Source organism: Ranitomeya imitator, chromosome 4 (genome assembly GCF_032444005.1).
Source record: "Ranitomeya imitator isolate aRanImi1 chromosome 4, aRanImi1.pri, whole genome shotgun sequence".
NCBI classification, from domain to species: Eukaryota; Metazoa; Chordata; class Amphibia; order Anura; family Dendrobatidae; genus Ranitomeya; species Ranitomeya imitator.
The window spans coordinates 185,917,205-185,944,733 of NC_091285.1; the positions used below are offsets into that span (position 1 = coordinate 185,917,205).

General features: G+C 42.1%; 1 long non-coding RNA gene across 1 annotated transcript; it reads left to right on the forward strand.

Moving 5' to 3' along the window:
* The first annotated feature begins 2,331 nt into the window (after positions 1–2,331).
* Positions 2,332–8,316, forward strand: LOC138675712 (uncharacterized). The gene is made up of 2 exons (XR_011320707.1): positions 2,332–2,458; positions 7,810–8,316. It is a non-coding gene; the product is annotated as an uncharacterized lncRNA (long non-coding RNA).
* Positions 8,317–27,529: the final 19,213 nt, after the last annotated feature.

Below are 27,529 nucleotides of genomic sequence, written 5' to 3' on the forward strand. Positions count from 1 at the left end.
TCAGGCAGAGGGCGGCGCGCACACTAAATGCGTCATCGCGCCCTCTGACCTGAACAGTCAGAGCGCAGAGACGCCGGGAAGACAGAGCGGCGCCTGGCGTGTGGAACGTGGACGGGTGAATATAAAATACTCAGCGCCTCAGCGCCCTCTCCCCCTCACCCGCCGACCCTGCCAGCCACCGTGACTTGAGTATAAGCCGAGAGGGGCACTTTCAGCCCAAAAATTTGGGCTGAAAATCTCGTCTTATACTCGAGTATATACGGTATGTACACTACTCAAAAAAAATAAAAGGAGCACTTAAACAACAGAAAATAATTCCAGGTAAATCAAGCTTCTTTGAAATCAAACTGTCCACTTAGGAAGCAACACTGACTGACAATCAATTTCACATGCTGATGTGCAAATAGAATATACAACAGATGGAAATTATTGGCAATTATCAAGACACCCTCAATAAAGTAGTGGTTCTACAGGTGGGGACCACAGACCTCATCTCAGTACCAATGCTTTCTGGCTGATGTTTTGGTCACTTTTGAATGTTGGTTATGCTTTCACACTCGTGGTAGCAAGAGACACACTCTACAACCCACACAAGTGGCTCAGGTAGTGCAGCTCATCAGGATGGCACATCAATGCGAGCTGTAGCAAGAAAGTTTGCTGTGTCTGTCATCCTTATCAAAGCGTGTGACGGAAACGGTTGACAGACGGTTTGACTGTCAGGGATGACAGAGAAGGGTCTCTGGTCGGGTAATAGAAAGTGCCAAAGCCCCACGGCTTTAGGCAGAGGGGGGGAATATGTAGCATAGCGACTGGTCATGTGAATGATGGATGGTATGTATCGCAGAGGTGGATGGCCCTGTGATGGAAGCCTGGGTATGTTTTGCCCAAGCAGATCTACTGCTTAGGGGTTTGTTTACATTGGGAAGGCTTCCAGGTGATTGGAGAGATGGGTGGGTTCAGTCACCTACAAACCCAGCCAAAGAGGCGCGTCTGAACACGTAAGATGGTTTTGTGTGTAAGGACCTGTGGTGATGTCATGCTCACCTGACTAGCCATGTGACAGGTACCTGGGTGTGGTTACACCTATGTAAAGGAGGTGTGTGTAGCACATGGAGAGAGAGATTGAGTGAGTTTGTGAGTGTCTGTCAGGGTGGACAAACTTCCGTGTGTCCTGGCAGGACACTGCAGAATGGACTGTGTGTTGGACGGTTCCAAGTGGGGATGTCCTGGAAGCACACAGAGACCATTCCAGGCTGGAGAGCCTGTGTGCTGGACATAGCACGGACGGTCGGTGTTGGAGGCTCCTGGGAGTGGAGTTGTCCTGGAAGCACCTGGAGACCGTAGACCTGGATGGTCTGTGTTGAGGACCTGGGACTGACCTGAAGTCAGTGTAATAAGGAGTGGAACTTCTGAGAGGTAACCCCGGACAACGGGATTGTAATATACAGCAGAGAAGCCTATCTGCTACGTGAACTGTCCAATGTTTCATGGCTGTAATGAAATGGACTGTACCCTGTCTGGTTTATGTGGAGTTTGAATAACCCATATGGACTGATATGTGTGAGATATCGTGCCTGAAGTGTTTATCCTGCTGCCAAGCGAGTATCCCCAAGACCCGTAGCGGGTGAAACGCTACACTATATACCATATCCTATTAGAAATCTTTGGACTATTATTTACGGATTGAGAATATTATTCAAAAATTTCCACAAGGTGTCAGTATAATGCAGTATGTAGAAGGAATCCATTTGCAAGTTAAAATCTTTCATTCCAGCGACATCTAAAAAAAACAGTATAATACTAGACAATATCATGGCCCTCAGAAACTCCACACCGTATGATGGCCACCATAGTCCTTCTCTTATTGACTAGTAAATAATAAATACACTTGCTCACATCACCCTGATCTCCTGATGCGCTGCTCTGGTTTATACAGTGTGGAGATCAGACTGAACTAAAACAATCCATCTTGTCTTCTTCCTGAGAAATCTGGCTTACAACAAGATACATTTCTGCTGACTTGACATTTCCTTTTATGGAAGTAATCATGTGTGCATTCCTTCTTTCAATAGCAGCCTTTATTCACCTTCTAGATGATGTAACTTTCTACTGATAAAGACTGGTATAGATTGTTTATGTAAGAGATAGTGAAATATGAGCGCTTGTGCGCATGTCTGTAAAAGTATAATTCTTTTCTATATAAAGGGAGGGCAAAGCCCAGAGAGGGAGATGTGCTCCTGGGCTTCCCCTGTACATGATCACACAATACCTTGTTTGCGTGTCATTTACTCAGGATCCCTACCTCTAGTAAGCCAGGGACTGAGAAGAAGGACTTAACATTTCTTTGGCGCACCGAACGGGGACCCGAGATGAGAGTATTTGCTCGAGATTCACCTGCGGATACGGACAATGGAGATCTGGGATAATGGACGGCAAATGAACTGAAAAACCTGGCCAGGTAAGAGACATTATTAGTTCTCTTTTATCTGCCTTGTATTATCCGAAAGATCTCTATGAGCCGTGTCACGCTGGGTTAGTCTAGTAGTGAGTAGATACCTATAAAACTCGGGTTACTATATTGTATAGATTTATGAGTCCTGTCCCTGGCAGTGTGTGAACAGTGTTAAGGTTGTGGTATGTTGTGAAAGAAGAGCAAAAGTGCGTAGAAAAATAAGCCGAAATAGTTGGGGTATAAGCCTTATACACGGAAGTCAGCCTAACTGGGTCATGTGGTTGCGTCCTTTCGGGGAGACCTCCGCCCATGCTTGACTCTCATTTAAGTGCTTAACCTCCTTCATTTCTGGATAAGGTTTGATAGAATGAGCCCAGGACGCGGGTCCATGAGCCTGGGACAAGTATGCTAACTGACACAGAAAGTTTTGTGATCTGTATGGTGTTGCTGGGTCTGTTTGCGTGCATAATAGCACTTAAGTACATTCTGCACATTAGAAAGAATGGAGCAGATCAGCCCTTCAATATTTTAGCTCCCTAGGAGAGAAGGCAACGAGACATCACCTAGGATAAGTGATTGTCCAAACGTCACCTGGGGTAGAAATAGCTAATATTGAAAAAAAAGAAAAATGGGAAATAAACAGACAAAAACCGTCTTAGGACAAGTGGAAGCAGCAGATATCATACAGGAAAGATGTGGGAAGACAGTCAGAAGTCAGATTAGAAGGGTAAGAGAAAAATTGGGAATTTCAGAAGCACTTATGTTTAGCACTGAATGGGAAAGACTGAGTAAAGAACGAGGTGGAATTATCAAAGACAATGGGTGGGAAGAAATCATACACTGTATGATAGAGGTCTCAAAAACAGCTAAAGAGGAGAATTGGAAGTATGATCCAGACACTTCCAAATGGATTATGGGGAAGGGAAAAAGTTGTGACATAATCCCACCACCTTACCTAGATCCAAAAGCCCAATCATTTGTACCATCTGGAGGAGCAGAAGGAGGAAAACAATTTCCAGCCTTGTATCCCAATCTTGGTGGGGTAGGAGGATGGGTATGTTCACACTGTGGACAACAAAATCCAGATTGGAGAAATGATTGCCTAGTCTGTGGTACACCTAGACATGGCGCTGTACTTGCCCCTGTTAGGGTAGTACCAAGACCCTTTAGGGAACCTGGTGCTGACGGGGTAATGGGAACTAGATATCACCAGACCCGACAGTATTTTCCTTGGTCCCCTGCTGAAGGTATGTCCCTCCTGCATAATGCGCCTGATCCCACTCAATATCCCATCCGATTTGCACAATACATACAACAAATCATGCAGACTCATGCTGGGGTCTGGGCGGACGGGGAAGAATTATGTAGAATGAAAATGTCCCCCGGACTTTTTCAGGAATTATTGACACACCTACAGCCCAATAGACCAGTGGCAGAAGGGGGTGCCTTACAGACAGAAGCATCAGGTACCCAGTTCACAGAGGCATTAATAATTTTCATGAGAGAAAAACAGAGGGAAAGGGGATCTACGGGTGTGATTATGCAGAAATTTGGGCAAAGTATTGAAGAATATAGTCAAGAATTAGAAAATAGCTTTAGGGATGAAGGATTGGATTTGACTGATGCTTCAGTAAGGAGACTTTTTACAAAACAATTAATAGAGGGGCTAGATCCGAAAATCAGAGAAAAATTTAAATCCTCTACTCCAGATTGGAGAACAATTGAACAACCAAATATTGTGAAACAACGATGTTTAGGAATAGTCATGGATATGAGAGAGAATCGTAAGCCTGTTAGAATAGCACAAGCTAATACAGGAGGAAGAGTGAGACACAACTTTCCTTGCCACTACTGTAAAAAGCCAGGTCATTTCCAAAGAGAGTGCAGGAAGAAGTTGGCAGATATAAAGTCAGGCAAATTTGTTCCCAGAAATAACCCTCCCCAAACGGACAACCAGCAGAAATCTACCATCATAGATGGTCCCATACCAGATTCAGATTGACTCGATGTGTTACAAACTTCCCTACCAGCTAGAAGACCTATGATACAGGTGAATGTGGGGGGGAGAGAGATTCCATTTTTGATAGATACAGGTGCAACTTCCTCAATTTTGAATCAAGATTTTCTTCCGAATCCGGAAGATATTTCAGAACAAACAACTTTTGCTGAGGGTTATGATGGGGTAATTCGAACACTGCCATATACTGTGCCCCTAGAGGTCTCATTAGGACCTAAATGTTTTGCATCCAGATTTTTGTATGCCAGAGGTGCCCCAACATGTTTGTTAGGAACTGATGTCCTAAAGAAATTAGAAGCTAACATCAATTTTAGGGAAGATGGCACAGTTATACTGACTATCCCTGATGATGCAGAAACATTAGAACAATATGTTAGAATTCAGGCTTTTGAGGATTATGCTGAAGAAAAAGAGTACACCACAGATCTAGACCTCTCAATGGTCCCAGAAACACTGTGGGCACAGGGTGACACCGATGTGGGACTATTGCATATCTCTCCTGTAAAACTATCTGTGCAACCAGGAACTGTTCTCCCACAGCTCAGACAATACCCTGTGAGTGCCCAGCAGGAACTAGCGATTACAAAACAGATAGAGGGATATAAAGAGAAAGGAGTTTTGGTAGAGATACAATCACCTGCTAACACTCCTCTGTATCCAGTCAAGAAGAGAACTCTTGATAAGAGTTCTATGCCCAAATATCGTATGGTACATGATTTAAGAGAAATAAACAAAGTTCTAGATCCAATCACCCCAGTTGTACCCAATCCTCATACGTTACTATCACAGATACCAGCCAGTTCTCAAGTATTTACTGTAATAGATCTTTCAAATGCATTTTTCTCGGTTCCTTTACACCAAGATAGTTGGCATTTGTTTGCATTTACATTTAAGGGCAAACAGTTGGCGTGGACACGCCTTCCACAGGGAATGATACACTCCCCTACTCTTTATTCAAATGCCCTACAAACAGTCCTTCAGAGGTTTGAACCCGAACCACAGGTAGTAATTTTGCAGTATGTGGATGACCTACTACTTTGCTGCCCAGATCTAGAAACTGCAGAAAGGTCCACTGTGAGTTTACTATGTTTTTTAGAAAAAGAAGGGTGTAAAGTGAATAGACAAAAGCTACAAGTTTGTCAGACCAAAGTGGTCTTTCTAGGTCATTGCATTTCTCAAGGTAAAAAGCATCTTACACCACAAAGAACTGAAGCAATAAGACAGATGAATGAGCCTAGAAATCATAAACAGCTACGAGCATTTTTAGGAATAGTGTCTCATTGTAGACAATGGATTATACATGCAAGTCAACTAATGCAACCACTGTATGACTGTGTAAAAAGTGAACCTTATTTGTTGACAAAAGAAGGTCAGATTTCGTTCCAACAATTAAAAGATGCCCTTGTTTCAGCTCCAGCGTTAGGGCTACCAGACTACACCAAACCGTTTCAGCTTATGGCTGCAGAAGTTGATTCCCATGCTACAGGAGTTCTTACCCAGAAGCATGCAGGGAAACAAAGACCAATTGCATATCTTTCAGCAAGGTTAGATCCCGTAGCTAGAGCAGCGCCAACCTGTGTACGTGTAGTTGTTGCTGTCTCACTATTGTTGGACAAAGCATCAGAAATTGTCCTAGAGCATCCACTCACAGTTCAAACTACACATGATGTTTATGGGATATTAAACCAGGTCCAACCAAAACACATTTCCATGGCCAGACATTTGCGGCTTCAGTGTTCTTTGCTGCTCCCCTCTACTATCACATTTGCTAGGCTTCAGACTCTCAATTTAGCTACACTGCTACCTCTCGAGTCTGAAGGGGGGAATAAGGACACTGATACACACACAAATTTTTTCCCTACAGACACACATGATTGTACAGAGCTCATTTTACAAGAAACGGTAGGCTTACCCAATGTATCCGAAACACCACTTCAAAATCCAGATTTAGAGCTGTTTATAGATGGTAGTAGGTTTGCAGATGACACAGGTAACTTCCATACAGGGTATGCAGTTGTGTCAGAATCTGAAACTCTCAAAGCAGAACCACTTCCACCGAAACAGTCTGCACAAGAAGCAGAACTAACAGCATTGATTGAAGCTCTTAAAATAGCTGAGAACCAGACAGCTAATATATACACTGATTCTAGGTATGCACATGGTATTGTGTTTGATTTTGGAGTAATCTGGAGAGCTAGAGGTTACATGACAGCGTCAGGACAACCTGTAAAACATGCTTCTCTGATCAAACAGATCTTAGAGGCTGCACAAGAAACAAAAGAAGTAGCAGTAATCAAGGTAGCTGCACATGTGAGACTCGACACTAGGGAATCTAGGGGAAATGATAGGGCTGATAAAGCAGCCAAAGCAGCAGCTGTCAAACCCTTACAACAGGTTCATACTGTAAACCCCACAGAAAATACTGAAGATAGACTGAGACAAGCACAGGAAGATGCAGGAGAAGAGGAGAGGGACAGGTGGAAAAAGGAAGGGGCAGAAGAACAAGCAGGAATTTGGAAGAAAGATGGACTAATATGTCTACCTAGAGCCTGGTATCCGATTGTAGTTGGTGGACTGCACCACCCTACTCATGTGTCTGCAAATGCAATGACACTACTGGCAAAGCAAGTCTGGTTGGCTCCAGGTTTTGGCAACTATGCAAGAGACTATTGTGCTGCATGCGCTATATGCCTGACACATAATCCCGGACAGACAGCAAAGACCCCTATGAAGCACCACGTCCGACCTCTCTACCCGTTTCAGCGATTACAAATAGACTTTATCCAGCTGCCAAAAAGTAATGGGTATGAGTATGTGTTGGTATGTGTGGACATGTTCTCGGGGTGGCCAGAGGCCTATCCAGTTCGGAAGGCTTCAGCTAAAAACACTGCTGTAAAGCTAGTTGCCGAACTGATACCCCGTTACGGTCTCCCTGAAGTGATCGAGTCAGATAGGGGTACTCATTTTACTGGAGAAATATTTCAAAATGTACTGAAAATGTTGGGTGTTGAAAGTCAGTTACACACTCCGTATCATCCTCAAAGTTCTGGTAAGGTGGAACGCATGAATGGAACTTTAAAATTAAAAATACAGAAAGCCATGGCTGAAACAGGAAAGCCTTGGACAGAATGCCTTCCACTGGCCCTTTACTCAATACGCAATACCCCAAGGGGTAAGACTAAACTGTCTCCATATGAAATTTTGTTTGGCAGGACTGCCAATTTAGGATGTTATTTTCCACAGCAACTTGTGTTAAATATTGAGTCATTGACTTCTTATGTGCAAAATCTTCAGAAACAATTAACTAAGGTGCATGCACAAGTTTTTGCTTCCCTTCCAGATCCTGACAACACAGAAGGAAGTCACAAGTTGGAACCAGGTGATCAAGTCTATGTAAAAAGACACACCAGAAAGGCTCTAGAACCAAGGTTTGACGGACCCTTCCAAGTCCTGTTGACAACACCTACATCAGTCAAGCTTGAAGGAAAGGCATCATGGATACATGCAAGCCATTGCAAGAAAAGCAGTATAAACTCATGATATTGATGTTAATAATGATAACCTCAACGGAGGCGTGGGATAGACTGAATTCTCTAGCCCCTTTGAACAATAGATTCGTACAACATCATAGAAAATTAGTGCATGACTTGTTAAACAATACACAAACCCTGACAGATTGTTGGATCTGTACCCATTACTTATTGCAAAACAAAGAAAAGGTTGCGAGAGTTAAACGGAAGAATTAATACTAGATTTGATTCTCTTATTGAATACAAGCATGTACATGTGTAATACCAAATAAAGGCTTTGTCTTTGGCCCTGTGGTAATAAAATAAATAAAAGAAAATGTCAAAGGGGGGAATTGTGGAGATCAGACTGAACTAAAACAATCCATCTTGTCTTCTTCCTGAGAAATCTGGCTTACAACAAGATACATTTCTGCTGACTTGACATTTCCTTTTATGGAAGTAATCATGTGTGCATTCCTTCTTTCAATAGCAGCCTTTATTCACCTTCTAGATGATGTAACTTTCTACTGATAAAGACTGGTATAGATTGTTTATGTAAGAGATAGTGAAATATGAGCGCTTGTGCGCATGTCTGTAAAAGTATAATTCTTTTCTATATAAAGGGAGGGCAAAGCCCAGAGAGGGAGATGTGCTCCTGGGCTTCCCCTGTACATGATCACACAATACCTTGTTTGCGTGTCATTTACTCAGGATCCCTACCTCTAGTAAGCCAGGGACTGAGAAGAAGGACTTAACAACAGCATGTGAGGTTCGTGCAGCAGGTGCGATCTAGTGATGTCATTACGCCTCCTGCGCTGAGACTCCTTGTATCACCATTTTATACAACTGTGTCTGCCTCCGGACGATATCATTGAAAGTGTAATGGCGGGTATGGAGCACGGTGTCAAAATTCAACAGGAATATTTGACTTATGGGCCTCATAGTGGTCAAGTGGTTTGCTGCTATTAGCAGTATGCCAGTGGCTTTTACAATAAGTGGATACAAACCGCACCCCAGCTGTCTACTGTATGTATGCTGTTACAGTGCAACTCAATTTATAAATCAAGCCAGACATGCTATGTTTTGGGTTCCTGATACAAAGTTCAAAATCTTGTGCCTAACAAAATCTTGTTTTTTGAGGGACTGTAAGTATTTTTAATGGCGTCTTTCTCAGACACAGTGGTGCTTGAAAGTTTGTAAACCTTTCAAAATTTTCCATATGTCTGCATAAATTTAACCTAAAAGCATCATCAGATTTTGATGCAAGTCCTAAAAGTAGACAAAGAAAACCAAATCAAAACAAATGAGTACAAAATATTAGACTTGTCGTTTTTTTTTATTTCGCAAAATGATCCAACATGAAATGTTTGTGAGCGGCAAAATAATGTGATGTCTGTTGTGACTCTAATAACTGCTTCTAAGCGTTTTCAAATTTGTTGATAGCTCGTCCACATTGGCTTGCATGAATTTTAACTCATTACCACATTGACCACATCATGATCTGTGCTAATCAGTTGAACACGCCTTACCATCTGCTTGGTTTCCATCTATCTCCACTAGTTATGAGCGAGCGTCTACGGTTAAGGCGTTGTCCGAGCATGCTCATGCTTAATCGAGTGTTTTCGTTGTGAGACAAATTTTGTAATGGAATCATTTTGGGGGTACATAAATTAATAAATAATGAGAGAATAAATACATTTCATAAAATTCACAAACGTCTGCAATTTTGAACAATGTCATGATTAACCCCTTAACCCCCCGGAGCTTTTTTTGGTTTTGCGTTTTCGTTTTTCGCTCCCCTACTTCCCAAAGCCATAACTTTTTTTTTTTATTTTTTTTATTTTTTTTTTCAATATGGCCATGTGAGGGCTTATTTTTTCTGGGACGAGTTGTATTTTTGATTGACACCATTGGTTTTACCATGCCATGTACTAGAAAACGGGAAACAAGTTACAAGTGGGGTGAAATTGCAAAAAAAAGTGCAATCCCACAAATATTCTTTGTTTGGCTTTTTGCTAGGTTCACTAAATGCTTAAACTGACCTGCCATTATGATTCTCCAGGTCATTATGAGTTCATAGACACCAAACGTGTCTAGGTTCTTTTTTACTTAAGTGGTGAAAAAAAATTCCAAACTTTGCTAAAAACAAAAAAATAGCGCAATTTTCTGTTACCCGTAGAGTCTCCATTTTTTTGTGATGAATGAGGGCTTATTTTTTTCATGCTGAGCTGACATTTTTAATGATAACATTTTGGTGCAGATACGTTCTTTTGATCGCCCGTTATTGCATTTTAATGCAATGTCACGGCGACTAGAAAAAGTAATTCTAGCGTTTTGATTTTTTCTCTCGCTACACTGTTTAGTGATCAGGTTAATCCATTTTTTATTGATAGATTGTGCAATTCTGAATGCGGCGATACCAAATATGTGTAGTTTTTTTTTTTTACATTTTGGAATGCTTCAATAGTCTCCATGGGAGGCTAGAAGCTGCCATAACTCGATCGGCTCTGCTACATAGAGGTGATGCTCAGATCGCCTCTATGTAGTAGAATTACAGCATTGCTATGAGCGCCGACCACAGGGTGGCGCTCATAGCAATCTGGCATCAACAGCCATAGAGGTCTTCAGGAGACCTCTGGTTGTCATGCTGATGCACCAATGACCCCTGATCACATGATGTGGGTCACCACTGCACGCACTTCCGGCCCGATGGCCAAAGCGCTTGTTAAATGCCGCTGTCAGAGTTTGACAGCAGCATTTACCTAGTTAATAGGTGCAGTTGGATCGCCATTCTGCCCGTGCCTATTTTGAGCACATAGCAAATAGATTAATGGCTGCACTCAAAATTTTGAGTGCAGCCTTTAATCTATTTGCTATATGACTTTTTTGGTTATGCACCAGTTCAGATTAGATTGCTGTTCAGTTTTTCTATATCTATTTTGAGCACATGTCAGCTGCTCAAAACAGCTGACATGTCCCGGCTCTGGTGCGGGCTCGCCACATCAAAGTGGAGTTTTTGCCATCGGACGTACTATTCTGTCCGATGACAGAAAGGGGTTAATGCACATTTTACACATTGATCAAGATTGAATCAGTTACTGTACCTAAGGCTGACATGAAAGCGCTGGTTTCTCCATAATGCCATGCAGCTATCACATGGCAAGGTATAGCACTGTCAGTCAGAATAGACTATTATGGTCTCAGGGACGGTTTTAGACTAAGTGGAGCTGAGGGCAAAAAGAGGGCCCTTAAATTCTGCAGTCAAATAATAATATTACCTGTATGTCCACTAGCCAAAACCTGTCTAATAAGATACGTGACTGATACCTGGCAATCATGTGTTCCACCAGTTATGTCTAGATGGGAAGTCATCAGCTCATGTCACCTCCTGGTGCAACAATGAATGATGCCTGACAACTACTTGAAGTTTAAGTCAAAAGATTAACTTTAAGTAGGTGATAATTTACTAATAAATAGAGGTCTGACCTCTGGGATCCACACTGATCAGCAGAAAATGGAACTTTTATTCCCATTAGAATATGCAGTGCACATATGAGACCTACGCTCCGTTCATTTCCTATGCGGCTGCCAATCTCTGCGCTCGTTTTTTTCTGGCAACCTTTGAAAAGATGAATGGATCAGCGGTCAGGTGTTTCCTCTGATGAGTGGTGCAGGTTCTAGAACTCAGACACACACTGATCAATAGCCTATTGCCTATCCTGTGATTTTCACTGAACTACCTCTTTTACCTACTTATACCACATGTGCACCGGAGCACTGCAGTACTTTGCTCTGCCCTCAACAGGGCAGACAAAGTACGCCTGCGCCAGAGCCACAGCACAAAGACAAGAAGAGGACGTCATCCTATAAAGATAAGAGGCCCTGGACCGGACCGCGACGCCCATCGGATCGGACTGCCCACCCCAGGTGAGTATAATCTAACCTCTTTTTCTCATCCTTCAGGATACATCGGGGGCTTATCTACAGCATTACAGAATGCTGTAGATAAGCCCCTGATGCTGGTGGGCTTAGCTCATCTTCAATTTTGGGGGTGACAGGTTCCCTTTAATGATGGAATTTTACATATGAGTTGAAAAACTTTTAATATTTTTTAAAGAGGGGAAGGGGAAAAAATTAGCAATTCCAGTTTTTTAGGTATGATTTCAAAAGTGATGATGTAACTGATCATCAGTAACAGGATCATTGCGTTCTGTAACAGACTGTAGTGGTCTGGTGACTGGAACAGCGCATCATCAGGAAAATATACCCTAATGCACAGTCCAAATAGCCTTGCAGCTGTAGCCTATCACAACCCCAGTGGTCCTGTGGCTGAGAAGCATGATGCCTTCATCACTTCTGCTGCCAGCGCACATCACAGACATCCAAGTTTTCAAAAATTAGAATATCAACAGAAAGTTCATTTATTTCAGTTCTTTAGTACAAAAAGTGAAACTCATATATTAGATAGATCATCCTGTTTGTAATGACTCTATTTCAAGTGTTTATTTTTTTAATGTTGATGATTATGGCTTACAGCCAATGAAAACCCAAAAGTCATTATCTCACTAAGTTAGAATACTTTATAACACCAGCTCGAAAAATTATTTTAACCCCTTAATGACCGCCAATACGCCTTTTAACTGACCTTACATATAAGAGAATAGCCTCCCCATACAGGTGACAATCCAGAATCTGTCAGTTGTGCACTATAGCTGACAACTTTCTGCATCAGCCACGATCAGTGTTTGCACCGTCCAAATCTGTTTAACCCCTTAGATGCTGCTGTAAATAGTGACTACATCATTATATATGGTTAACAGACTGTGGGGGCTTCCTCTTTATCCCAATTGGTGCCCTCATATCATGATTTTGTGGTGCTGATATTTGCCATGGCAATTCATGACCAAATAGCGGCCTTACAGTCTGTCGGCTGTAGTAATCTGTTCAGAAGTTAGAGACATTTAGGTGGTAAAAATACACATTTTCATTTCTGTCATGCCACTTTGCATTAATTCCTGAAAATCACCTGAAGGGTTAATAAACTACCTGACAGCAGTTTTTGATATGTCAGGGGATGCTGTTTTTAAAATGGTATCACGTTTGGGGGTTTCCCAATATATGAGACCCCTAAAGCCACTTCAAACATGGATAAGTCCCTTAAAAAAATAAATTTAGTAAATTTCCTTGAAAAAATGAAAAATTGCTGCTACAATTTTAAACCTCCTAAAATGCTAAGAAAATAAAATAACATTTTACAAATGGTCTTGATGTAAAGCAGACATGTGGGAAATGTTATTTATTAATGTTTAGCTGTGGTATGACTATCTGGATTAAAGGGATGATCATTCAAATTGTGAAAATTGCTAATTTTTTAACATTTTTCTCAAATTTTTGATATTTTTTATAAATAAACACAAAACATATTGACATAAATTTACCATTATCATAAAGTATAATGTGTCACGAAAAAACAATCTCAAAATCACTGGGATTTGTTGAAGCGTTCCAGAGTTAACACATAAAGTGACACTGGTCAGATTTTAAAAAATTGGCTCCATCACTAAGGGGTTAAAATATGAACTGTTGGCCTACTGAAATGTGTGTTCAGTAAATGCACTCAATGCTTGGTTGGGGCTCCTTTGGCATCAATTACTGCATCAATGCCGCGTGGCATGGAGGTGATCAGCCTGTGGCACTGCTGAGGTGTTATGGAAACCCAGGTTGCTTTGATAGCTACCTTCAGCTCATCTGCATTGTTGGGTCTTGTGTCTCTCATCTTCCTCTTGGCAATACTCCATAGATTCTCTATGGAGTTAAGGTCAGGTGAGTTTGCTGGCCAATCAAGCACAGTGATACTGTTGTTTTTAAATTAGGTATTGGTATTTTTGGCAGTGTGGACAGTTGCCAAGTCCTGCTAGAGAATGGAATTTCCATATCCAAAAAGCTTGTCGGCAGAGGGAGGCATGAAGTGCTCTAAAATTTCCTGGTAGACGGTGGCACTGACTTTGGTTTTGATAAAACACAGTGGACCTACAGAAGCAGATGACATGGCTCCCCAAGCCATCACTGATAGTGGAAACTTCACAGACATCAAGCAGCTTGGATTGTGTGCCTCTCCACTCTTCCTCCAGACTCTGGGACCTTGATTTTTCAAATGAAATGCAAAATGTACTTTCATATGAAAACAACACCTTGGACCACTGAGCAACAGTACAGTTTTTTTTTTTTTTTTTCTCCTTGGCCCAGGTAAGACATTTCTGGCATTGTCTATTGGTCATGAGTGGCTTGACACAAAGAATGCAACACTTGTGGCACATATCCTGGATACATCTGTAAGTGGGGGCTCTTGAAGCAATGACTCCAGCAGCAGTCCACTCCTTGTGAATATCCCCCCAAATTTTTGAATGGCCTTTTCTTAACAATCCTTTCAAGGCTGCGGTTATCCCCGTTCCTTGTGCACCTTTTTCTACCACACTTGTTCATTACACTCAACTTTCAATTAATATGCTTGGATACAGCACTCTGTGAACAGCCAGCTTCTTTAGCAATGACCTTTTATGGCTTACCCTCCTTGTGGAGTGTGTCAATGACTGCCTTCTTGACATCTCTCAAGTCAGCAGTCTTCCCCATGATTGTGGATCCTACTGAAACTGACTAAGGGACCTTTTTAAATGCTTAGGAATAGGGTTGAGTGAAACAGATCGGCACTTTTCAAAAGTCGCCGACTTTTAGCAAAGTCGGGTTTCGTGAAACCCGACCCGATCCCACTCTGGGATCGGGTCGACGGTCGGCGATCTCTACTTAAAAGTTGGGTTTCGTTATATATATATATATATATATATATATATATATATATATATATATATATATATATATATATAATCTTCAGCGCGATATAGCAGAAAAGCCGGTAATTCAATTACCGGCTTTTCATTTCTCCTGCCAAAACCCGACATGATTTGAGACATGGTTTACATACAGTAAACCATGTCATATCCCCCTTTTTTTTTTTTTTTTTTTTTTTTTTTTTTTTTTTGCATATTCCACACTACTAATGTTAGTAGTGTGTATGTGCAAAATTTCAGCGCTCTAGCTCTTAAATTTAACCCCTCTGTGACCTTAGACGTACTATCCCATCGAGGTGCCCTGGGCTTATCTGACCCTGGACGGGATAGTACGTCATAGCGATCGGCAGCGCTCACGGGGGGAGCACCGCCGATCGCGGCCTGGTGTCAGCTGCTTATCGCAGCTGACATCCGGCACTATGTGCCAGGAGCGGTCACGGACCGCCCCGGCACATTAACCCCTGGCACACCGTGGTCAAACATGATCGCGATGTGTCGGCGGTGCAGGGAAGCACCGCGCAGGAAGGGGGCTCCCTGCGGGCTTCCCTGAGCCCCCCGCAGCAACGCGATGTGATCACGTTGCTGCGGGGGTCTTACCTCCCTCCCTCCCTCCCTGCTCGAGCCCCGGATCCAAGATGGCCGCGGATCCGGGTCCTGCAGGGAGGGAGGTGGCTTCACAGAGCCTGCTCAGAGCAGGCACTGTGAAGCCTGCAGCGCTGCTAGTCAGATCAGTGATCTGACAGAGTGCTGTGCAAACTGTCAGATCACTGATCTGTGATGTCCCCCCCTGGGACAAAGTAAAAAAAGTAAAAAAAAATTTTCCAAATGTGTAAATAAAAAAAAAAAAAACCAATAAAAGTGCACATATTTAGTATCGCCGCGTCCGTAACGACCCGACCTATAAAACTGTCCCACTAGTTAACCCCTTCAGTAAACACCGTAAGAAAAAAAAAAAAAAAAGAACGAGGCAAAAAACAACGCTTTATTATCATACCGCCGAACAAAAAGTGGAATAACACGCGATCAAAAAGACAGATATAAATAACCATAGTACCGCTGAAAACGACATCTTGTCCCACAAAAAACGAGCCGCCATACAGCATCATCAGCAAAAAAATAAAAAAGTTATAGTCCTGAGAATAAAGCGATGCCAAAATAATTATTTTTTCTGTAAAATAGTTTATCGTATAAAAGCGCCAAAACATAAAAAATGATAAATGAGGTATCGCTGTAATCGTACTGACCCGAAGAATAAAACTGCTTTATCAATTTTACCAAACGCGGAACGGTATAAACGCCTCCCCCAATAGAAATTCATGAATAGCTGGTTTTTGGTCATTCTTCCTCACAAAAATCGGAATAAAAAGCGATCAAAAAATGTCACGTGCCCGAAAATGTTTTCAATAAAAACGTCAACTCGTCCCGCAAAAAACAAGACCTCACATGACTCTGTGGACCAAAATCAAAATGTGGTATTGCAAAAAATATTTTTTGCAATAAAAAGCGTCTTTCAGTGTGTGGCGGCTGAAAATCATAATCCGCTAAAAAACCCACTAAAAGTAAATCAAACCCCCCTTCATCACCCCCTTAGTTAGGGAAAAATAAAAAAAATGTATTTATTTCCATTTTCCCATTAGGGTTAGGGTTATGGTTAGGGTTAGGGTTTAGATTACATTTTTGGTTGGGATTAGGGTTAGGGGGGTGTCAGGGTTAGAGGTGTGGTTAGGGTTACCGTTGGAATTAGGGTTAGGGGTGTGTATAGATTAGGGTTTCAGTTATAATTGGGGGGTTTCCACTGTTTCGGCACATCAGGGGCTCTCCAAACACGACATGGCATCCAATCTCAATTCCAGCCAATTCTGCGTTGAAAAAGTAAAACAGTGCTCCTTCCCTTCCGAGCTCTCCCGTGTGCCCAAACAGGGGTTTACCCCAACATATCGGGTATCAGCGTACTCAGGACAAATTGGACAACAACATTTAGGGTCCAATTTCTCCTGCTAACCTTGGAAAAATACAAAACTGGGGGCTAAAATATAATTTTTGTGGGAAAAAAATTTTGTTATTTTTATGGCTCTGCATTATAAACTTCTGTGAAGCCCTTGGTGGGTCAAAGTGCTCACCACACATCCAGATAAGTTCCTTAGGGGGTCTACTTTCCAAAATGGTGTCACTTGTGGGGGGTTTCAATGTTTAGGCACATCAGTGGCTCTCCAAACGCAACATGGCGTCCCATCTCAATTCCTGTCAATTTTGCATTGAAAAGTCAAATAGCGCTCCTTCCCTTCTGAGCTCTCCCATGCGCCCAAACAGTGGTTTACTGCCACATATGGGGTATCAGCGTACTCAGGACAAATTGGACAACAACTTTTGCGGTCCATTTTCTCCTGTTACCCTTGGTAAAATAAAACAAATTGGAGCTGAATTAAATTTTTTGTGAAAAAGTTAAATGTTCATTTTTATTTAAACATTCCAAAAATTCCTATTAAACACCTGAAGGGTTAATAAACTTCTTGAATGTGGTTTTGAGTACCTTGAGGGGTGCAGTTTTTAGAATGGTGTCACACTTGGGTATTTTCTATCATATAGACCCCTCAAAATGACTTCAAATAAGATGTGGTCCCTAAAAAAAAAAAAAAAAAAAAAAAATGGTGTTGTAAAAATGAGAAATTGCTGGTCAACTTTTAACAGGTCAATGACCTGTAGTTACGTTCATTCGTGGTGATGCGCCCCCTGCTGGACGTCTCTGGAGCTTGGGAAAAGTTCCCAGGCTCGAGGTCGTATGAGGACATCCAGCAGGGGGCGCATCATCGCGAATGAAGGTAACTATAGGTCATTGACCTACATTACCTTCATTCTCTGGGGTTTACAGCCACAAGCACAGCTGCATTAGCAGAGCTTGTGGCTGTAAAATATTTTAACCCCTTCAGATGGATTTACAACGTGGGACGTTACAGATCTACGGAAGGTATGGATATTGTTGGTTTATTTTTTATTTGTTACAGAGTGAGGGTCTTCAGCAAGTGGATTGAGCGTACAATAAAATATTAAAACAACCTGTGTTTTTATTTCACTAAAATACTTTTTAGCAATGTGTGTGTGTGTGTGTGTGTGTGTGTTTTAACCATTTAATGCAAATGAATTAATAATGGATAGGTGTCAGAATTGCAGAATTGACGCCTCTCCATTATTAATCTGGCTTAATGTCACCTTACAATAGCAAGGTGACATTAACCCTTCATTACCCCATATCCCACCGCTACACGGGAATGGGAAGAGAGTGGCCAAGTGCCAGAATAGGCGCATCTTCCAGATGTGCCTTTTCTGGGGTGGCTGGGGGCAGATGTTTTTAGCCAGGGGGGGCCAAAAACCGTGCACCCTCTCTAGGCTATTAATATCTGCCCTACGCCAATTTTTTCAGCGATTTAACCCTTAAATTGCTGAAAGCTATTAAATTTAAGGGTTAAAGTCAATTTAAGGGTTAAATCGCTGAAAAAATTGGCGTGGGCTCCCGCGCAAGTTTCTCCACCAGAGTAGTAAAGCCAGTGACTGAGGGCAGATATTAATAGCCTAGAGAGGGTCCACGGTTTTTGGCCCCCCCTGGCTAAAAACATCTGCCCCCAGCCACCCCAGAAAAGGCACATCTGTAAGATGCGCCTATTCTGGCACTTGGCCACTCTCTTCCAATTCCGGGGTAGCGGTGGGATATGGGGTAATGAAGGGTTAATGTCACCTTGCTATTGTAAGGTGACATTAAGCCAGATTAATAATGGAGAGGCGTCAATTCTGACACCTATCCATTATTAATCCATTTGCATTAAATGGTTAAAAAACACACACATTATTAAAAAGTATTTTAATGAAATAAAAACACAGGTTGTTTTAATATTTTATTGTACGCTCAATCCACTCGCCGAAGACCCTCGCTCTAACAAATAAAAAATAATAAACCAACAATATCCATACCTTCTGTAGATCTGTAACGTCCCACGTTGTAAATCCATCTGAAGGGGTTAAAATATTTTACAGCCACAAGCTCTGCTAATGCAGCTGTGCTTGTGGCTGTAAACCCCAGCGAATGAAGGTAATGTAGGTCAATGACCTATAGTTACCTTCATTCACGGTGATGCGCCCCCTGCTGGATGTCCTCATATGACCTCGAGCCTGGGAACTTTTCCCACGCTCCAGGGACATCCAGCAGGGGGCGCATCACTGCGAATGAAGGTAACTACAGGTGATTGACCTACATTACCTTCATTCGCTGGGGTTTACAGCCACGAGCAGCACTGCATTAGCAGAGCTCCGGCTGTAAAATATTTTAACCCCTTCAGATGGATTTACAACGTGGGACGTTACAGATCTACGGAAGGTATGGATATTGTTGGTTTATTATTTTTTATTTGTTACAGAGCAAGGGTCTTCAGCGAGTGGATTGAGCGTACTATAAAATATTACAACAAACGGTGTGCTTATTTCTTTAAAATACTTTTTAATAATGTGTGTGTTTTTTTTTTTTTTTTTTTTTTTTTTTAACTTTCATACAATTGGATTAATAATGCATAGGTGTCATAATTGACGCCTCTCCATTATTAATCTGGCTTAATGTCACGCTACAATAGCAAGGTGGCATTAACCCTTCATTACCCCATATCCCACTGCTACACGGGAATGGGAAGGGAGTGGCCAAGTGCCAGAATAGGCGCATCTTACAGATGTGCCTTTTCTGGGGTGGCTGGGGGCAGGTGTTTTTAGCCGGGGGGGGGGGCAATAACCGTGGACCCTCTCCAGGCTATTAATATCTGCCCTCAGTCACTGGCTTTACTACTCTGGCGGAGAAACTTGCGCAGGAGCCCACGCCAATTTTTTCCGCCATTTAACTCTTTAATTTAATAGCTAGAGCGCCGAAATTTTGCATATACACACTACTAACATTAGTAGTGTGGAATATGCAAAAAAATGGGGGATATGACATGGTTTACTGTATGTAAACCATGTCTCATATCATGTCGGGTTTTGGCAGGAGAAATGAAAAGCCGGTAATTGAATTACCGGCTTTTCTGCTATATCGCCCTGAAGGAAATGTAAAAAAAAAAAACCCCATAGACTTACATTGGGTTTCGAGTTTCGGCCGATCCCCGACCCCCGACTTTTCAATAGGATCGGCCGATTTCACTCGACCCGACTTTTGAGAAAGTCGGGTTTCGTGAAACCCGACTCAACCCTGAAAAACTAAAAGTCGCTCAACCCTACTTAGGAAGCCTTTCCAGGTGTTTTTTGTTAATTATTCTAATTTACTGACATAATGAATTTTAGGTTTTCGTTGGCTGTAAGTCATAATCATTAACAGAAATAAACACTTGAAATATATCACTCTGTTTGTAATGACTATATAATATATGAGTTTCATTTGTTGTATTGAAGAACTGAAATAAATTAACTTTTTGATGATACTCTAATTTTGTGAGAAACCCCTGTAGGTGACAACAGGTATTTTTTATTTTATTGTTTTATCACTTTTAAGTTTGTGCTTTTCCTTTTCGCTATTTTTATTTTACTTTTATTACATTAGGGATTAGGAAGCTACCTAGTGTGTTGTTTTACTGTGTGTGACTGGTGTTGAGGTGCAGAATAAATCTCAGCAGTGACCAGTCCAGTGTTGCTGGCTAAGGGCTCATTCAGATGCCTAATGTTCAGGTACGAGTGCTATCCATGTTATTCTCAGATATCATTCATATCTCTGATAATCTATGGGGCCATTACCGTTCACATGAAAATTGCAGAGATTGATTTTCATCCGAGGGTCGGTCCAAAATTGACAATGCAAGTCACTAAGTCAGTAAGAATATTGGACCGTGTTTGGATGTCATCTGAGTGCGGTCGAACTTTCATAGACTGTCAAAAAGGAAAAGGCAGAGAAACTTTTTTCTATATTTAAATATATAGAGAATTCGTATAAAAATTTATCAGCAGTTTCTTAACACAGAATAGTAAAATATTTCTGCTGATAGTAATCAACCATGCAAAGTTTGAAATAGCAATGTGTTAAAACTACAGTTATATATTGTGCTTTGTGTCCTGACACTGAACAGCAGCCATCAGGACAGAGTCGGTATATGTCCCCGGCTCCCAGACAGCAGAAAGGCAGAGCAGAGGTGAGCATGGCTGCTACCCTGACCTCTGCCAGAGCAATAGAGTTCAAATAACTGGATGTGCAGAGTGCCACTCTGTGAATAGGAGGCCCTGGACAAGTGCCCAGTCTTTACCCCCATTGTCAGCCCTGTAGAGCCTTTATATAAGCTTCATTATTTAGGATAGTGAGAGGACTTTAGAACTCACATCTCGGCAACTGAGATATGAAGAGAAAGCCCTAAAACATTGGACTAAGGCCATGTGCAGAGGTTGAGCATTTGGTGAGTTTTTTACCTCAGTATTTGTAAGCCAAAACCAGGAGATTACAGACATGGTGACATGTTTATATTATACTTTTCTGTGATTGTTTTATTCTTGGTGTTGGCTTACAAATACTAATGTAAAATACTGACCAAATACTGAACATGTACACTCACTCTGTAGTACTGAGGGTTAATGTAGCGTAGCACAAACTCCACTAGACAGCAACAGAGTGGAGAATGAGCTGAAAATCCTGCTAAGAAGCAGACCAACAGTAATACAGCGAAGCTACCACTAGGTGGCAGCAGAGTAGACAGAGAGCTGAGTTGATACCAGAGGATAACAAAGTACAAAAGGGGAAACCAAAACAGTCAGACGAGAACAAAAAGGTCAGTAGCGGTCAGTAGCAGAGATACCAGCAGGGAGGGGCAGGATCAGGTCAGAGCTGAGATAGTCAAATACTGGGGAATCCAAACACACATAGAAATAAGGAGCAGGGATGGGTAAGTGGAAGGTCAGCAGACATGGGTCAGATCAGATGAATGCAGCAGGACAGATCAGGAACTCACCAGAGACAGCTAACACTCCGAAGGCAAGCAATATAACTGGCACTGCGCACAGGTTGCAGCACAGATATATAGCAGACCGGAAACAGGAACGAGGCAGGGAAAGTTAACCCCTGACTTGACCACACCGGGAAAGGAGAGACAAGACAAAACCCGGCCTGGATCATGACATACACATGACCTAAAATTGACATTGGAACAGATTTTTCAAAACTGTCTGATAGACAAACATGTCTGTCTTACTTAACAAATCATATTGTAGGTATTAATTTTCAAAAGTATGTGAAGATAAATAACGTATGCACTACCGAAAGAGGTGCCAAGGTAGGCTCCCACACCGTGATACAGTGAAATAAATAAAACCTGGCACTCAACTTAAGTTGAATCTCCTTTTATTGTGGCAAAGGAGAGATTTAAACGTTTCGGCCTTCCTCAGTAACCTATTTGTCAAGGAGAAGCTTGTCTCTTGAGACAAGCGGTGGACACCGCTTCGCTGGGCTATACGCCGGACACCTGAAGGAATACAGGCTGCAGTCTCCACACCGGACAAAAATATAGCCGGATCCACAGGAGCCTATTCCTATACAAACCTGATTTTATGCGTACCACAGCTCTACAGCTCTTATGAATCTCTGCTTCTCCTTGACAAATAGGTTACTGAGGAAGGCCACATAGGCCGAAATGTTTAAATCTCTCCTTTGCCACAATAAAAGGAGATTCAACTTAAGTTGAGTGCCAGGTTTTATTTATTTCACTTAATTTTCAAAAGCACTTTACCAAATGAAAATAACAATATGATTGGTTGCTTTTGGGCAGCAAAATGTAACGAATGGAAGTGGAGGCACAGATGGTGAAGTTCACATTCGTCTTTTATTTTTTGAGAACATCATTTTCTCAAAACAGATGAAGCAGTGTAGGTAAAACATAAGCCCAGTCAGCAGAGTCAAGGGCATGACAATGAAGACCAAACAGTGATGTAAGTAACACAGTCAGAGATATTTCAAGGGATTAGTCAGACAAGGCAAGGTTTTGGTAATAAGTTTCTAGCATAGCTGAGTCTTTGGTTCAGTAGAGATTGAAACAGATGAGAAGCTAAACAATTTGACGTAAATAGTATGATCAGCATCCAAAATATCAATATATTTGTTATGTTAAAATCTTAACCCTCTCCTACAATCTGTCTACATTACGAGGTGGCACCACACTAGCACTGCTAATGGCACTGGGGGACGTAGGCACTGTCCTGCTTAACATTACTGTGGCTGGGACGTATGGTGCCATCCTGCCAGGGAATCATATCTCTGCAGTGTTTGGGTTATCAATTGCAATCAGCTCAGTCCTGTGAGCCTGGGGTGTGGCCAAATTCTATTTAAATCCCCTGCAGCAAACTGCCAGTTACAAGTCGTACTTACCCTGGTCTATTGCTTAGTTTAGCTCCTGCCTCTTGTACTTCCTGGTTTCTGACTTTGGCTTGTTATTTTGATTACTGTTCCATGATTCTATGCCTGATCTTGACCACCTGGCATCCCCACTATTATCTTCCAGCTCCACTGGCCAGCAGTTACTCAATGGGTGTATTAGCTTGTGCAAAGCCTGTTCATCAAAGCTGTCAGCCTTCCACACACAGGGCACCATTACAAGCCTAGCTAGGGAGTAGTCACCTATAAGTGGCACTAAGGCCAGTGTGTTGGCTGGGTACATATGTGCTCTCTGCATGCAGAAACTTCCATTTCTGTCAGTACTAGTGGGTTTGCAGATTGGAGGGCCTGAAATACAGTGATGGAGAGGTGTGTTACAAAGGTGGTTAAAAAAGTTACAAAGTTTTAGATATATCGAGGCTAAAAGATGAAAAATGTGAGTTGATCATCTTAGACTTTGATTCTCTCACCTACTACAGACCGATACAATCTTTTATATAATATTATATCTTCTATATACTTTTCCTGCTTGTTCCCTAATAAAGTAGTTTATTTTAATTGCATATTTAATATTGGTCTTCCAAAATGTTATTTTTAAATCCATCGTGTTATTATAAACCTGTTTTCTCATAATCAATATATTTAATAGTAACTCTTATACACACAGGATGTCAAACTTAGGTTCTGGTGAAAACATTAATATTTTATTACATATGGTTCTTACTACAAAGTGGTACCCTCTATAAACTAATGCAATTATGAATAGATTTTATCTTAAGTATTTGTATTTGGCATGATGTCCCTGGTAGTGACAGTCACCATGAAAGAATGGGAATGAAAAAAATATTCTGCAAATATTTATTTGACATTCCCATGCAGTTCTACTGCTATTTACACATGTGTAATGCAGATAGGATATTATTTGCCCTGCCAAAGAAAATAATGTACATCAGCCAAAGTAAACCAGGTATGTCTCTAAGGCAAAACAGAGGACATACAAGGTTGATGCATTATTTTTAGTGAATTATATGTGTTTGTACAATGGGATAAATAACAACTGCTATATCAGAATAATACATGCCAGGATAGCTGTTTAGTGACTACTACTATACTTCCAAATAAACACAGCACAGTTTTTATTGTGGCAGCTGTCACATTGTCAGAGACGTTTACCCCCAGAACCAGAATGAGATCAAAAGAATCAATTCAAGAATGATAAGTCTTACTAATCTTCTTCCTAAACAGGGTCTAAACCTTGACACAATTATTAGCTAGGCTTTAATATATATCAAATTGAACATGAAACTGGAGCAGGTACAACTATAAGTTCTATTCCATGGGAATTTTTTGAACCAAAATATTGATGACCCATCTTTAGGATAGGCTATCAAATTTGATAAGGGGTGATCCATATCCTTGTATCTGCGCAGATCACCTGAATGTCAACCCAGAAACATTACCACAGTTGGGACTCTTTGTCTGCAGTTTCATCGATAGCGAGAAAAGTTCAATGTACCTAAAAAAATGTCGTGGGTTCAAAAATTCTTCTTGTTTGAAGTATTTTCTTGTTCTAAATCAATTTTAATCTTTATGTACTATAATCGCAAACAAGTTGATTATTAAGACAAAACTACTATCCTGAATTTAATTTTTCTTTCCTGGCCCTTTTCTAATTGATATCAGTGAATCCTGGTAGATGACATTGTATTAATTGAGGTTTGTAATGCTCGCGCCCTGACTGATTGGCGCGGGCGTGCAGGAGTGTGGCCTCACTGTGCCACAAACCAGACTAAGTAGCTACCTTGGTGTTCACTGGAGCCTCTGATGATAAGGTCAGGCTTGTGCAGCAGGTAGCTACCAGGTACCACTCCAGGGTGGTGTCCGGCTGTGGCTGCTGATCCCACCGGGGGATGGAACACAGACAAGCAGGCAGCCACGGCTATAACACTGGCAGGCGGATGGGTACGGCAGAGACACTGGTGGGCAGACGGGCATGGCTGAGACACTGGCATGTGGGCACGGCTGGCACTCTGGCAGGCAGGGGGGCACGGCTGAGACACTGGCGGGCACGGCTGGCACTCTGGCAAGACAGGCAGACAGGGCTGGTACTCTGGCAGGACAGGTAGGAACCGGTATACAGGCAGGTATATGGAAACAGGTAGGAACCTGTTCAGATAAGAGGGTATATGGGAACAGTTAGGGACCTGTTTGGACTGGAGGATATAAGGAAACAGGTGGAGACCTGTTCGGCAAGTTGCAGAACAGAGGTAGAGCAAGAGCGGATGCAAAGCAGAACCACAGGAGGCGGAGCTAAGAGCAGAAACATAGGAGCTGGAGCCAAGAGCAGAGAAGGAGAAGACTGAGAAAAGAGCAGAGAAGAAGGAAACAGAGTAAAGAACCGAGAAGGAGGTGGAGCCACAAGCTAAACCACTGGAGGCGGAGCCAAGAGCTGAACCGCTGGAGGCGGAGCCACGAGCTGAACTGCTGGAGGTGGAGCCAAGAGCGGAACCACTGGGAGCAGAGCCAAAAGCAGGAAAGCACAGAGCCACATGTTGCGGCGAGCAGAGCAGTACAGGTGCAGAGCAAAAGGTTGTGGCAAGTAGAGTAGAGAGGCGCAGAGCCACAGGTTGTGGCATGCAGAGCAGAGAGGTGCAGAGCCACTGATTGTGGCGAGCAGAGAGAGTGAATAGCGAGGTATGCACAGCAGAGTGGGAAAGGCATACAAGCAAAGAACAACAGGAATGGACATAGACCAGAGCACAGACAGGGACAGACACGGACACAAGAACTGGACACAGATATAGGCCAGGGTATTGCAGCCCCCAGAGACAGGACAGGACCTGGCAGCTCAGTAGCAAGATACTAACTGAGAAAATAGTTTGCTCAGGCATCATCCAATGGATAAGGATGTCTTAAGGCCGGGGACACCTTAGGGAGGTGCACACAGTCTCAATAAGAATCTGGATTTGCCAGTACCGCCCCCCTATGCACACAGCCAGGAAACATGCACAGAGTAGGCAGACATGAGGCACACAGCATGGAGCTGGCAGCAGACAGAACTCACAGCATGGCCCGGCGTGAGTAAGTTGATGTATCAGGCAGGTGTGGGATGGGAGGCCATGCAGTGATGTCGGCAGGGTTGTTACAAGGTTGTTTGTGTTTCTAGAGGGCTCATGAAAAACTGAAATAAACCCCATTATGCCTAAAGTGAACTGAAGCTTAGGGTGTTGCACACTGAAGACTTGGGTATTATTTTCAGTTCTATAAGTATTTGCTTACTGCTCGGTCATGATCACTTTTAAAAAATTAAAATGAGAAATACCATCTTTAGGCACTTTTCACACTGCTGTTACTGTACTGTATGCTTTTTCCGTTGAGATTCAGTGCAACTACTATGGCTCAATAAGGAATGGAAATCATAATGTTAAAGGGGTTGTACGGGACTTACAGTGCCTTGTGAAGGTATTCGCCCCCCTGGAACTTTTCAACCTTTTCCACATATCATGCTTCAAACATAAAGATACCAAACGTAAATTATTGATGAAGAATCAACAACAAGTGGAACACAATTGTGAAGTTGAAATAAATTTATTTGTTTTTTAAAATTTTTCTGGAAATTTAAAAACTGAAAAGTGCAATATTATTCGGCCCCTTTAACTTAATACTTTGTTGCGCCACATTTTGCTGTAATTACAGCTGCAAGTCGCTTGGGGTATGTGTCTATCAGTTTTGTACATCGAGAGACTGAAATTCTTGCCATTCTTCCTTGGCAAACAGCTCAAGCTCAGTGAGGTTTGATGGAGATCGTTTGTGAACAGCAGTTTTCAGCTCTTTTCACAGATTCTCGATTGGATTGAGGTCAGGGGTTGCAGTAGAACTGATGGTGTTGAGGTGGTCGTGTGGTCATTACAGGTTGTAAGCTTTTTTGAAGAGGTGGGTTTTCAGGTTCCGTTTGAAGGATCCAAACGTGGATAAGAATTCCAGACGATGGGGATATTCGGGAGATGTCTTGGAGGCGATTGGGTGAGGAGCGAATAAGCGTGGAGAAGAAAAGGAGGTCTTTAGAGGCGATTACATGAGGGAAGATATTGAGAGATTAGTTTGGAAATATACGGAGGAGAAAGGTTATGGATGGCTTGGTAGGTCAGTGTTAGTAGTTTAAACTGGATACGCTGGGAAATTGGGAGCCAGTGAAAAGGTTTGCAAAGAGGGGAAGCAGGAGTGTAGAGAGGAGAGAGATTAATTAGTCGGGCAGCAAAGTTAAGGATGGACTGGAGGGGTGCGAGAGTATTAGAAGGTAGGCCACAGAAAAGGTTGTTGCAGAAGTCAAGGCGG